Source organism: Pristiophorus japonicus, chromosome 18 (genome assembly GCF_044704955.1).
Source record: "Pristiophorus japonicus isolate sPriJap1 chromosome 18, sPriJap1.hap1, whole genome shotgun sequence".
In the NCBI taxonomy this organism is placed as follows: Eukaryota; Metazoa; Chordata; class Chondrichthyes; family Pristiophoridae; genus Pristiophorus; species Pristiophorus japonicus.
Genome location: NC_091994.1, coordinates 32,657,850 through 32,667,378, shown reverse-complemented (window position 1 = coordinate 32,667,378; position 9,529 = coordinate 32,657,850). Strand labels below are relative to the sequence as shown.

The 9,529-nt window shown below is 42.7% G+C and overlaps 1 protein-coding gene across 1 annotated transcript in view; it reads left to right on the top strand.

Annotated features, from left to right (window-relative positions):
- Positions 1-1,753: 1,753 nt before the first annotated feature.
- Positions 1,754-9,529, top strand: part of slc1a6 (solute carrier family 1 member 6) — a 164,142-nt gene continuing 156,366 nt past the window's right edge. Inside the window, exon 1 of the mRNA XM_070859838.1 lies at positions 1,754-1,915. The gene's annotated coding sequence lies outside the window, so the exon portion shown is untranslated. The remainder of the gene's footprint in view (positions 1,916-9,529) is intronic.

Below are 9,529 nucleotides of genomic sequence, written 5' to 3'. Positions count from 1 at the left end.
GGGGGATCAAGGGTTATGGCGAGAAAGCAGGAAGGGGGTACTGAAGTTTCATGTTCAGCCATGAACTCATTGAATGGCGGTGCAGGCTAGAAGGGCTGAATGGCCTGCTCCTGCACCTATTTTCTATGTTTCTATGTTTCTAAAAGTTAAGTATCCTAGCTCCTTGACAGCCACTGAAGTCATTCATCTGACACATTCCAGAGCCACTAACAATTGTTTCATTACCATTGAGCAAAAATTCCCCTCTTCCCCCAGGCCATACTCCATGCCACTTGGATTAAAAAGAGAATTATTGGAGTCATACCCACACTTGTTTTCCCTGTTCCTCCGCCTACTGCTGGGCACCGCCTTGCTGCTCCATTACTAACTCCCTCTAAGGCACTCTGCAGGGGTGTCCAGATTTTTGCTTGGGGTTCTCCTAACCATAGCACAATAGTCCAAACTCATTCACAGGGGATGACCCGTTTAAATAAAAATGATTATCAACATGCTAATCATGGCTTCTGGCAGGTGTATACAAAATTAAAATCATGCCACTAGTCATCAGAAGCTGTCGAGGAAAAAGTACTGCCCAGTATATTTGAAATTCAAGTTCCTCCTGGCTCTCATGAGGGAACTTACTGCTTTAATGTTACTGCTGCTTTTCAAGCAGACTTCCTCCTCCCTCTTCCAATAGTACGCACCCTGTGCAACAACTACTCCATTCACAGGGTAATAGCACTTGACAGAAGATTGGATGGCTGAAGATGTCATTTTGGTGGAGCACATTTCCAATGCACTCTGCACCAATTGCTCCAGACTGTGCTGGGAGAGGAATATCGGCCCTGTCGTGCTTAAGGCTATATTATTTAACATATATGTATCCAGCAGATAAAGCTAGTCTTACACACGATATTGTAAATTCCTTGCTTTGATATAAACAATCATTTAGTTAGAAAATGTGCTGTTTAAAGCAATAAAGACAGAGACAGTGATCTTGCAGAAGAAATGCTTTTTCACCTCTTTCCTTCTATGCACAACAGAATGTAGCTCAACAGATGAGTCAGGTGGACATGAATAGTTATGTTACACATTCCAGTGATCATTTAAATTCTTCTCCTTTTGAATTAACTCTGAAGTGAAATCTGCCCCAAGGCTGAAATTTTCTGGTGCTGGAAGTGGCTTAGAACCTGTAATTTAGCCAAGATTTCCTGGAGACCAGCATGATTCATTCCTTGGAGTCTGTTCTGATCTCAAGGGGTGCATTTCAGGACCATGGGGTTTGTTCAGATCTACATGGCATATCTGTACGGCTCTGTAAACAAGTAGATCTCTGAATGCACACAAGCCAAACCTTCCAACTCACCTTCATTTTGAAGGAGATACCTGCATTTCTGAACAATCACCACATTTTTCAAAATGCATACATACCTATCTTATTATTCAGTTTATCAGTTTAATTTGTTAGCAGGCAGATTAAATTAAGAAGTTTGTGACAGTTCAAAAGATCTCTGAGCCTAAAGCATTCACACCTTTGGCACTTGGCTGAGTCTTTTTAATCCCCATCATTTTTTCTCTGGTTCGAAGTCTGTCAGGCTGCTTTTGGCACAGCCCGGCACTGCTCAGAACTCTTCATGAGACGTGGCAGCTCTGTGGAAAAACACATGGCCCAGCTTTTCAATGCTTTCAGCTTCCTGCCAAATATCTGACCTTGGGTTATCTGATCAGATCCAACGTTACTTCATGGCATTGCTTTGAATTGCTTGGCTGAAGGGGAGCTTTATGCCACACCGTTGCTGCTTTTAAACAAACTGTTTGTTGATTTTTTGTGTTGCACAATCAAAGACTGTGCTGCGCAGCAGAGTATCATATTTCTGGGGAATGACTTTTGTGAGAATGAAAACATAACATGACTGACGGAAGAGTGCTCATCACTGTAAGTATAACTTTGTGAATGAACTCTGTGGTGGCTGTGAATATGTGGCTAAACAAATGAGTTACCTGTGTTAGTGTGCAAATGTGATTTTTCTACAAATCAGCCAGTTTACAGCACCTGGAGACTTTATGAACTTAAATTGCCAACTTAAATAGCCACATATTTGTCAGGAATCCACTGTGATGGAGCAGTAGTATAAAATAATTAGTCTCGAGCTTAGCCTTGTTGGAATCCACATCTGTTTGATGCCTTTAACAAACAAGTAACTTATATTAAAATAAATAGTAAAACTGACCAGCATATGTTGAGAGTTAACTGTTTCTCATTAATGCAAATCTTTGATGAGTTGTAAGTTGGCGGTGAGTAATGCAGATTTTTTTATCGGTAAGTTTCTGGTGACTAACAGCTTTGAGGGTTTCCAATGAGAAGGAAATGCTACTTGTGCTTCATTAATTGCAAAACAATCTCTTACTTTGAAGAGTGAATGATGCTTTGTATTTAAGTATTCTACTTTCACTTGTGTCACTCTGGAGGGGAGAGGGGGAGGGGGAGGGGGAGGGTTTAATTCCCTGTAAGTGGTCCACTGTAGTTCATATGAACTAAGTAACCTGCAGCAAGCATCTTAAGTAGCTTGTGCTAATCTGGATAGTAGAATAGAGATTGGTTTATGAGTGCCAAACCCACTTTTGCTCAAGGAAGACTCCAAAATGTGTGCATTGTAATTTGATGCAGGTTAACAAAGCCATAAAGAAAAGAAAACAGAGCACTGGGGTTCATTTCAAGAGGAGTTAAATTCAAAGGCAGAGAAATTATGATAAACTTATGTAGAATCTTGATTAGACATAGAAACATAAAAACATAGAAAATAGGTGCAGGAGTAGGCCATTCAGCCCTTCGAGCCTGTACCACGATTCAATATGATCATGGCTGACCATGCACTTCAGTGCCCCATTCCTGCTTCTCTCCATACCCCTTGATCCCTTTAGCCGTAAGGGCTACATCTAGCTCCCTTTTAAATATATCTAACGAACTGGTCTCAACAACTTTCTGTGGTAGAGAATTCCACATGCTCACAACTCTCTGAGTGAAGAAGTTTCTCCTCATCTCGGTCCTAATTGGCTTACCCCTTATCCTTAGACTGTGACCCCTGGTTCTGGACTTCCCCAACATTGGGAACATTCTTCCTGCATCTAACCTGTCTAATCCCGTCGGAATTTTTAATGTTTCTATGAGATCCCCTCTCATTCTTCTAAATTCCATTGAATATAAGCCGAGTCGATCCAATCTTTCTTCATATGTCAGTCCTGCCATCCCGGGAATCAGTCTGGTTCACTGCACTCCCTCAATAGCAAGAATGTCCTTCCTCAGATTAGGAGACCAAAACTGCACACAATACTCAAGGTGTGGCCTCACCAAGGCCCTGTACATCTGTAGTAAGACCGCCCTGCTCCAATACTCAATTCATCTCGCTATTAAGGCCAACATGCCATTTGCCTTCTTCACCGCCTGCTGTACCTGTATACCAACTTTCAATGACTGATGTACCATGACACCCAGGTCTCATTGCACCTCCCCTTTTCCTAACCTGTCACCATTCAGATAATAATCTGCCTTCCTGTTTTACCACCAAAGTGGATAACCTCACATTTATCTACATTATACCGCATCTGCCATGCATTTGCCCACTCACCTAACCTGTCCAAGTCATCCTGCAGTCTCTTAGCATCCTCCTCACAGCTCACACTGCCACCCAGCTTAGTGTCATCTGCAAATTTGAAGATATTACATTCAATTCCTTCGTCTAAGTCATTAATGTATATTGTAAATAGCTGGGGTCCCAGCACTGAACCTTGCGGTACCCCACTAGTCACTGCCTGAAAAGGACCCGTTTATTCCTATTATCTGCCAACCAGTTCTCAATGCACGTCAGTACATTACCCCCAATATCATGTGCTTTAATGTTGCACACTAATCTCTTGTGTGGGACCTTGTCAAAAGACTTTTGAAAGTCTAAATACACCATATCCACTGGCTCCCCCTTGTCCACTCTAATAGTTACATACTCAAAAAATTCTAGAAGGTTTGTCAAGCATGATTTCCCTTTCATAAATCCATGCTGACTTGGACCGATCTTGTCATTGCTTTCCAAATGCTCTGCTATTACATCGTTAATAATTGATTCCAACATTTTCCCCACCACCGATGTCAGGCTAACCGGTCTATAATTCCCTGTTTTCTCTCTCCCTCCTTTTTTTAAAAGTGGGGTTACATTAGCTACCCTCCAGTCCATAGGAACTGATCCAGAGTTGATAGAATGTTGGAAAATGACCACCAATGCATCCACTATTTCTAGGGCCACTTCATTTAGTACTCTGGGATGCAGACTGTCAGGCTCTGGGGATTTATCGGGCCCAATTTCCCTATCACAATTTGCTGACTAATAAGGATATCCTTCAGTTCTTCCTTCTCGCTAGACCCTCAGTCTCCTAGTATTTCCGGAAGGTTATTTGTGTCTTCCTTAGTGAAGACAGAGCCACAGTATTTGTTCAATGGGTCTGTCATTTCTTTGTTCCTCATTATAAATTCACCTGATTCTGACTGTAAGGGACCTACATTTGTCTTCACTAATCTTTTTCTCTTCACGTATCTGTAGAAGCTTTTGCAATCAGTTTTTGTGTTCCCTGCAAGCTTACTCTCATATTCTATTTTCCCCCTCCTAATTAAACCCTTTCTCCTCCTCTGCTGAATTCTAAATTTCTCCCAGTCCTCAGGTTTGCTGCTATTTTTGGCCAATTTATATGCCTCTTCCTTGGTTTTAACACTATCCCTAATTTCCCCTGTAAGCCACGATTGAGCCACCTTCCCCGTTTTATTTTTACACCAGACAGGGATAGACAATTGTTGAAGTTCATCCATGTGATCTTTAAATGTCTGCCATTGCCTATCCACCGTCAACCCTTTAAGTATCATTCGTCAGTCTATCCTAGCCAATTCACGTCTCATACCATCGAAGTTACCTTTCTTTAAGATCAGGACTCTAGTCTCTGAATTAACTGTGTCACTCTCCATCTTAATGAAGAATTCTACCATATTATGGTCACTCTTCCCCAAGGGGCCTCGCACAACAAGATTCCTAATTAATCCTCTATCATTACACAGCACCCAGTCTAGGATGGCCAGCTCTCTAGTTGGTTCCTCAACATATTGGTCTAGAAAACCATCCCATATACACTCCAGGAAATCCTCCTCCACTGTATTGCTACCAGTTTGTTTAGATTAATATGTAGCTTAAAGTCACGCATGGTAACTGCTGTACCTTTATTGCACGCATTCCTAATTTCTTGTTTGATGCCATCCCCAATCTCACTATGACTGTTTGGTGGTCAGTACACAACCTTTAGAGTACTGTGCACAGTTCTGGTCTCCATAATCACAAAACGGATCTAGAGCAAAAGATAAAGAGCAAAAAGATTTGCAAGGACGATACCAGAACAGTGAGGGTACAACTATCTGTACAGGCTGAACAGGCTGAGGGGCTCCTTTCTCTGGAAAAAAGATGACTGAGGAGTGATCCAATAGAGATCTTTAGAATTATGAAGGGGTTTGATAGGGTAGATGTAGAGAAGATGTTTCCACTTAATAGGTGCACGAGTAGGCCATTTGGCCCTTAGAGCCTGCACCACCATTCAATAAGATCATGACTGATCATTCCCTCAGTACCCCTTTCCTGCTTTCTCTTCATATCCCTTGATCCCTTGAGCCGTAAGAGCCATATCTAACTCCCTCTTGAATATAACCAATGAACTGGCATCAACAACTCTCTGTGGCAGGGAATTCCATAGGTTAACAACTCTCTGAGTGAAGAGGTTTCTCCTCATCTCGGTCCTAAATGGCCTACCCCATATCCGAAGACTGTGTCCCCTGGTTCTGGACTTTCCCAACATCGGGAACATTCTTCCCACATCTAACCTGTCCAGTGCCGTCAGAATCTTATACTTTTCTATGAGATCCCCTCTCATCCTTCTAAACTCCAGTGTATAAAGGCACAGTTGATCCAGTCTCTCCTCATATGTCAGTCCTGCCATCCCGTGAATCAGTCTGGTGAACCTTCGCTGCATTCTCTCAATAGCATGAACGTCCTTCCTCAGATTAGGAGACCAAAACTGAACACAATATTCCAGGTGAGGTCTCACCAAGGCCCTGTACAACTTCAGTAAGACCTCCCTGCTCCTATACTCAAATCCCCTAGCTATGAAGACCAACATACCATTTGCCTTCTTCACTGCCTGCTGTACCTCCATGCCAACTTTCAATGTCTGATGAACCATGACAGCCAGGTCTCGTTGCACCTCCCCTTTTCCTAATCTGCCGCCATTCAGATAATATTCTGTCTTTGTGTTTTTGCCCCCAAAGTGGATAACCTCATATTTTTCCACATTATACTGCATCTGCCATGCATTTGCCCACTCACCTAACCTGTCCAAGTCACCCTGCAGTTTCTTAGCATCCTCCTCACGGCTCACACTGCCACCCAGTTTAGTGTCATCTGCAAATGTGGAGATATTACACTCAATTGCTTCATCTAAATCATTAATGTATATTGTAAAGAGTTGGGGTCCCAGAACTGAGCCCTGCGGCACTCCACTAGTCACTGCCTGCTATTCTGAAAAGGACCCGTTTATCCCGACTCTCTGCTTCCTGTCTGCCAACCAGTTCTCTAGCCACGTCAGTATATTACCCCCAATACCATGTGCTTTGATTTTGCACACCAATCTCTTGTGTGGGACCTTGTCAAAAGCCTTTTGAAAGTCCAAATACACCACATGCACTGGTTCTCCCTTGTCCACTCTAGTAGTTACATCCTCAAAAAATTCCAGAAGATTCGTCAAGCATGATTTCCCTTTCATAACTCCATGCTGATTTGGACCGATCCTGTCACTGCTTTCCAAATGCACTGCTATTTCATCCTTAATGGTTGATTCCAACATTTTCCCCACTATTGATGTCAGGCTAACCAGTCTATAATTACCCATTTTCTCTCTCCCTCCTTTTTTAAAAAGTGGTGTTACATTAGCTACCCTCCAGTCCATGGGAACTGATCCAGAGTCGATAGACTGTTGGAACATGATCACCAATGCATCCACTATTTCCAAGGCCACTTCCTTAAGTACTCTAGGATGCAGACTATTGGGCCCCGGGGATTTATCGGCCTTCAATCCCATCAATTTCCCTAACACAATTTCCCGCCTAATAAGGATATCCTTCAGTTCCTCCTTCTCACTAGACCCTCGGTCCCCAATACATCCGGAAGGTTATTTGTGTCTTCCTTTGTGAAGACAGAACCAATGTATTTGTTCAATTGGTCTGACATTTCTTTGTTCCCCATTATAAATTCACCTGAATCCGACTGCAAGGGACCTACGTTTGTCTTCATTAATCTTTTTCTCTTCACATATCTATAGAAACTTTTGCAGTCAGTTTTTATGTTCCCGGCAAGCTTCCTCTCGTAATCGATTTCCCCCCTCTTAATTAAACCCTTAGTCTTCTTGTGCTGAATTCTAAATTTCTCCCAGTCCTCAAGTTTGCTGCTTTTTCTGGCCAATTTATATGCCTCTTCCTTGGATTTAACACTATCTTTAATTTCCCTTGTTAGTCACGGTTGCGCCATCTTCCCCGTTTTATTTTTACTCCAGACAGGGATGTACAATTGTTGAAGTTCATCCATGTGATCTTTAAATGTTTGTCATTGCCTATCCACTGTCAACCCTTTAAGTATCATTTGCCAGTCTATTCTAGCCAATTCACGCCTCATACCGTCGAAGTTACTTTTCCTTAAGTTCAGGACCCTAGATTCTGAATTAACTGTGTCACTCTCCATCTTAATAAAGAATTCTACCATATTATGGTCACTCTTTCCCAAGGGGCCTCGTACAACAAGATTGTCAATTAGTCCCTTCTCATTACACATCACCCAGTCCAGGATGGCCAGCTCTCTAGTTGGTTCCTCGACATATTGATCTAGAAAACCATCCCTAATACACTCCAGGAAATCCTCTTCCACCGCATTGCTACCTGTTTGGTTAGCCTAATTAATATGTAGATTAAAGACGCCCATGATAACTGCTGTACCTTTATTGCACACATCCCTTATTTCTTGTTTGATGCTGTCCCCAACTTCACTACTACTGTTTGGTGGTCTGTACACAACTCCCACTCATGTTTTCTGCCCTTTGGTATTCCTCAGCTCCACCCATACTGATTCCACATCATCCAAGCTAATGTACCTCCTTAACTATTGCATTAATTTCCTCTTTAACCAGCAACGCCACCCCGCCTCCTTTTCCTTTCTGTCTATCCTTCCTAAATGTTGAATACCCCTGGATGTTGAGTTCCCAGCCTTGGTCACCCTGGAGTCATGTCTCCATGATGCCAATTACATCATATCCGTTAACTGCTATCTGCGCAGTTAATTCGCCCACCTTATTCCAAATACTCCTCGCATTGAGGCACAGAGCCTTCAGGCTTGCCTTTTTAACACACTTTGCCCCTTTAGAATTTTGCTGTAATGTGGCCCTTTTTGTTTTTTGCCTTGGGTTTCTCTGCCCTCCACTTTTACTATTCTCCTTTCTATCTTTTGTTTCTGCCTCCATTTTATTTCCCTCTATCTCCCTGCATAGATTCCCATCCCCCTGCCATACTAGTTTAACTCCTCCCCAATAGCACTAGCAAACACTCCCCCTAGGACATTGGTTCCGGTCCTGCCCAGGTGCAGACCGTCCTGTTTGTACTGGTCCCACCTCCCCCAGAACTGGTTCCAATGTCCCAGAAATTTGAATCCCTCCCTTCTGCACCACTCCTCAAGCCACATATTCATCTGAGCTATCTGAACTTGTGGGAGAGACCAGAACTAGGGGGCATCGATATAAGATAGTCACTAATAAATCCAGTAAGGATTGCAGGAGAAATTTGTTTACTCAGAGAGTGGTTAGAATATGGAACTCGTACCACATGATGTGGTCGAGGCAAATAGCATAGATGCATTGAAGAGGAGGCTAAATAAGTACATGAGGAAGAAAGGATTCGAAGAATATGTTGATAGGATGAGATGAAATAGAGTCGGGTTCGGCTTGTGTAGAGCATAAACACTGACATAGACCAGTTGGACCAAATAGCCTGTTTCTGTGCTGTAAAATTCTATGTAATTCTATGTTTGATTCATATCTTTGACTGTGTCTTCACCAAAAGAGCAGTGTTACAATACACATTGTACACATGCCACAAGAAGACCTTCATGCTCTATGTGGTGTCAATTCAGCAATTTTACACTGACTTTTGATTCGGGACTGTACTACTGTAGCAATGGGAGTTCCAGCGACTCGGTGAGATAGGCAGCCAGTGATTGAATCCCAAGGCAGAGAGTGACAGGACGCAGGAGAATCTGAAAATAGGAGCAAATTCAGTTTTCTGGGGTGGGGAGTTGGGGGAGGGGGGGGGAAATGACATGCTCTCAACTTTTCTTTTCAATATTAGATAGAATCACAGCAGAGGGTAACCAGGGGCAACTCTAACAAGTAAAACAGTAACCTGCAGGAAACAACAATTTCCAGTTTAGGC